General features: G+C 48.2%; 1 pseudogene; it reads right to left on the reverse strand.

Annotated features, from left to right (window-relative positions):
• Positions 1-3,940: 3,940 nt before the first annotated feature.
• LOC102772737 lies at positions 3,941-4,650 on the reverse strand (annotated as a pseudogene).
• Between the last annotated feature and the right edge of the window lie 708 nt (positions 4,651-5,358).

Here is a 5,358-nt window from a genome sequence, read left to right on the forward strand (position 1 = left end):
AAGGGCCAGAAGGTTGAGAATCACTGTTCTAGACAATCTTTTAGTTCTAGTATAAATTTACTAATTATAGGTAAATTAATATAGGTGCACACACACAGTATAAGAAGTTAGGGTGTTGGCACATGAACACTTTTGATTGAGGAAATCCCCAGAATAAATGGTGCCCATGTCCTACAAAGCCGCTGCCCTTGGTTTTTAAGAGTAGTGGCTCAAAAATGTCTCCATTTTCAACCCCAGGTGCCTCCTGCTCCTGTGCCCTCAGTGGTTGGTGTGCCCCTTTCCTTGCTGAGCGAACACACAACAGTGGTGCTTCTATCTCCATAGGGATTTGTAGTTACGGGAACACAAGGGCCCAACTCTTCCAAATCCCAGTGCCTCTATCTAACATTCTGTTCATCCCACTATCTGTGGATTCATCCAGTGCACAGTCTCCCTGTCCCACCATCCTCACTGCCTCTCGCGTTCCACCTGTACCGATTATGACAGCCCACCTTGTATTCCCCTCCAGCAAGCATAGTCCCACTCCTGTCCCAGCCCCAGTGTTTGACAGCTCAGAGAAGGCATGACAATGAACAGAGGAGGGCAAATGTGAAGTTTTTCAAGACCAGTCTCCCAAAAGGGCGGAGAGGGGACACCTGAGTCTCTTCCAGGCCCCACCCCTGAAGGATGGGGCTTGTGCCAGGGCTGGGCAAGGCAGCCCCATGAAGAAATCAGCTGGAATCTTTAGAGCTGGTGGACTAGTGAGGCTCCTGGCTTTCTTTTCCAGAACTTTCTACCTACGCCATCTGTCCTTGCAGCAATGACTGCGCAGGGTCTGGGGTGGATAGCTGGTGGGGTTGGTAATCAGGTTCGGGTTTCCAATCACTGGTTGCATGATCTACTGACGCAAGCATTCTGCCCTTTACCTAGAGCAGTGGTTCTCAATCTTGGCTGCACATTAGAATCACCTGGGAATCTTTTTAAAATCTTGATTTCTGGGCCTCATCCTCTGGAAATTCTGTTTCTTTGTTATGGGGTGGGGCCACAACATTAGTAACAAAGAAACAGAATTTCCAGAGGATGAGGCCCAGAAACCAGGATTTTAAAAAGATTCCCAGGTGATTCTAATGTGCAGCCAAGGTTGAGAACCACTGACCTAGAACAAATGGCTCAGCAATGAGCACCGGATTCCTAGAGCTCAAATGTGCTGCTGCCCACACAGAGGGTTAAATTGGACTGTTCGCACCTGGGCGAAAGTCCTCTAAATGGTTCTGTGGATCACATTGTTTATCCTTGGCAGAGTTGGAGTGATGCAGAGACCGAGGAACTTAGAGGAAGGGTTCCATGAGAAGATAAAACTCATTAGTGAGACCACTCGCAGTTTAAATATTTATCTCCTAGTTTCCGTAAATATTCTCAGGATCCTGTATTAATTCCCACCGTATAACATGAGGTTCACTGGGGAATCTTTTATCCCCTCTGGCCTTTGTAGATGCTGCTGCTTGAGCTAGACAAACAGTCTCTCTCTTCCAGTCTTCTCCCCGGAGAATTCTTAGTCATAGGCTTGGACTCACTCATAGTGCCTTCCTGGGCTCCTGCAGCACTGGACGCCCTCCCCTCCCCGCCGTAGTACTTGTCACAGTGGGTTGTAATTGCTTATGCACTTACCAGAACCCTCCACTAGGTCAGAAATCGCTTCTTCATTGCTGTCCTCACAGCCCAGCCTGTGCCTGGGACCAGGCTGAATGGAGCTGAAATGGCCTCTAAAATAGCAAAAGACACAGACTCTCCCTTTCCCCCTGGCCCCGGGAGAGTCAAAGTAAGGAAAGCAAGAGTAGTTGTCAAACTGGGTGGCACATTGACAGCGCAGTGAAGACAGGCAGGAGGTCAGAGCTGAGGACGTGAGGACCACATCTTGGGACGGGTTCCCAGTGGCTGGAGTTCCAGAGGCTGATTATGCACCCTGCCTGAGCGCCCAGATGCATTCTTTGGCTGCTGGCAGAAGATGAGGAGGTCAGGCAGGGGTTTTGAGGTTCTGGGATGGGCCAAAGACTCTGCACTGGGTATGTAGGGTCCAAAGCTGGTTCTAGAGGTTCAACCTGAGGGGTACCTGGCCAGCCTGCAGGGCAGGTCAAGAGCATGTAACAAGCTCAGGAGTGGCTCCAACGTGGAAGCTCCAACAACTCAGACATGTGAGACAAAGTAGGAGGTGCAGGACACCAGCAAGTTCAACTGCTAGTGAGGTGGATCCAGGGCCAGCGATGTGCCCTGCAGGAGCCAGGCCTTGAGGTGGGAGAAGACACAAATAGGCGGACCGCAGGGTCTAAGTGGAGCTCAAGAGAAAAAAATAACATGGCTTTTTATTAGGCTGAGTCCCCCCAAGAGCAGACCCTGAGACAAGGATTCCAGTGCAAGTGGTTTATTTGGGAAGAGAAGGAAACAATGATAGGATAGTGGAGAGGGGACACAGGAAAGGGACGGCATCTGATCAAGTGTTATGAGTTCTGGCTGTGGGCACTTGGAGCTCTGTCTTGCTGGGGGGTGGGGGTGGGGGCTTTGGGAGCCAGAGCCATCTACATGAGGAGTGAGGGAGCTTGGGAATTTACCCACCAATTCCCATCTGTCATTGGTTGAGTTCTTCTCCCTCATGGGTGGTGTAAAGTGACTTCAGCATCAAAGCCACAGGCAAAGATTGCAGAGCTGGCAGTGGGGCCTTGGGAGTAGTGTGCACTGAACCGATAAGGACAGAGAGCTGGGAGGTGCCGTAGGCATCTGCTTCAGGCTTTTAAAAAAATGTATCTTTATTGTTGAAAGTATTACAGAAAGCTCATCCCTGAACCAGCAGACGCCAGGGCCAGTTTTGAGCAGCTGCACATGTGCCAGTGAGTACCCTTGAGCTGGCTGCTGACATCCTTCTTGCCCATTGACCTCGGGGTGGCTGAATCTGCAAGTGTTCCCACTCACTGAGCCCCTTGAGCAGAGGAGCCCAATCTTGATTCCTCTACCTTCCCCCATCTCCCGAGTCTGCTGTGGAGAAGACCATTAAGAGCTCTGGGTTGAACAGAACTAAAACCCAGCTTGGGAGGGTCAGAAAAAAAGGGAACCAACTGCTCCCTTGAGGCCCCTGAGATGCCTGCCTCACCTGTGAGAAGCAGCAGCAGCAGCTAATATCTACAGAGGACTTTCTACCTGTTAGAAACTGTGCTTCACTCCTTACACACTTTATCTCATTTAGTTACCCTCGGTTACAGCATCACCATATACAGATGAGGAAACATTGAAAGTCCATGATTTCATTTCTTCTGAACCTCTATTTCCACTTGGGACATTTACCTATTACTGTGAATGGGCAGTTTGTGCCAAACCCAGGTCTGGTTGTGCCAGGATGAGCTCAGAGCAGGATTCTTGCACCTTGAAAAACAGGTGGCCAGACTCAAGATCTCAACATAGAGTGTGTGAAAATGCCTGCTCCAAGGTCACCTAGGCATGTTAGAGCCCCACATCCCACCCTGCCCAGGGCGGGATCCTAAGACCAGAACTTCATTCATTCCTCCTTCACACTGCCTCTCCTGCTGGTAGAAGGGCACTTTCTTTCTTTTTTTACATAAAAACTTTTATTTTAATTTACTATACATGTTTAAATTTTAGGAAGCTACTAGGTCAGGGGTCCTTAAGCTTTTTAAACAGGGGGCCAGTTCACTGCCCCTCAGACAGTTGGAGGGCCGGACTATAGTTTTAAAAAAAAAACTATGAACAAATTCCTGCACATATCTTATTTTGAAGTAAAAAAACAAACAAACGGGAACAAATACAATATTTGTATTTGCATGTGGCCTGCTGGCCGTAGTTTGAGGACCTCTGTACTAGGTAGATACACTTTCATCTGCAGGTTTAGTTTGATCTTCAGTTACCAATTTCCAAGACCTTTCCAATAGCTTAGTCCATATCGTAAAATGTGCTCTTAAGTGAACAGGTAAAGAGAGACCCTGTAATCTAATGCCACTTTTGCATCAACTTCCAGAGTTTCAAATGGGAGCTCTTTATAAATTAAAGTATTAGCGTCTTTTGTGAAAGAACATAGGTTCGCTTTTGTTGGCATTCACTCATCAAGCCTCTTATCCAAAACTACATCATAGCAGAAGGCTCCAGCGATCACAGGCACTTCTGGAGCTCTGACCAAACTGACCAAGTATTCGTCTTTGAATGCCCTCTCTATCACACAGCCCATCATCAGGGCACAAGACCATGAATAAGCCTATTAACTTCTCCTGAATCACGATCTTTGAAAGTAAGAAACTGAATTTCACAGGGCTTGGCCAAAGGCTTATACATGTCCCACGGCTGTTCATCCACAAGAGCCAGAATGGACTTCTTGCAGTACCACTCACTTAAATGCATGGCACAACTGTAGGGCTTCAACATGTTTTTATTCATCACAAATGTTGTGCCAGGGTCCATTTTCCCAACGAGTTTAACCTCGATCTTCTTGGTCTGGAGAGTTAGTGATGACTGTCTGTGTTTCTCTTTACTGAAGACATTGTTCTGCATTTCTATCAGTGCGGTCGGTGACAGCTGAGACGGTGTGGATGTTGCTATATATCTCCAGCCAGTGTCACCACTGGGGACGGTGTGCCAGAGCCACGACCCCCAGACTCCCACGGCCATGGCCATCGCTTCTGTCCTGGCCCAGAAGGGCACTTTCTAGGATAAATTTGCTTATGTAGCCCATTTTCTAGGTATTTTCCCAGATGAATGTGTTTGTGTGTGTAAGTGGATGTCTTATAGAATTGTCATACAATGCCTAGTCTAGGAGAAAAGGCTAATTTTTGGCAAGAATTCTGTGGCTATTAGAGTTTCTTGACTGGACAGACCAAGGGTGGACCTTGAGAAAGAACACTGAGGCAGCCTGAGGCAGCTCTGTCCTTGAGTGTCTGCAGCTACTCGAGGCTGAGATGAGATTGGCCTGAAGGCAGGACTAGAAGGTGCCCTCAGTGGCCTGCTCTGCCCAGTTCCCTGGTTCACATGTTTTACATACTTAGTCCAGTGTTTAGGGTCTTGTCCAGGAAAACGATTTTGACTGCTGCTGGAAAGGATTTTCTTCCCAAGATTTTTGGATGTGTTTCATTTTCCAATTTTGAAAAGTGAGAGCGATATTTTCCCACTGAGCCTGTGGAGGGAAGGAGTAGGGTCATGGTCACTCTCTGGCTGCTGTCCTTTCCTCTCCCTCCCACACACTCATCCCTGCTGTTGGCCTGGGAGAGCCCAGGTCCTCACTTGGCTGCCAGCCTTCTCCTTCAAGGCCCTCTGTCCTTCTGATATATCCTCCCTCAGGTTTGGGTTCCCAAGAAGACAGAAAACATGAGTATCGCAAGTCTATAC

This window comes from Myotis davidii, unplaced genomic scaffold, assembly GCF_000327345.1.
Source record: "Myotis davidii unplaced genomic scaffold, ASM32734v1 scaffold608, whole genome shotgun sequence".
NCBI lineage: Eukaryota > Metazoa > Chordata > Mammalia > Chiroptera > Vespertilionidae > Myotis > Myotis davidii.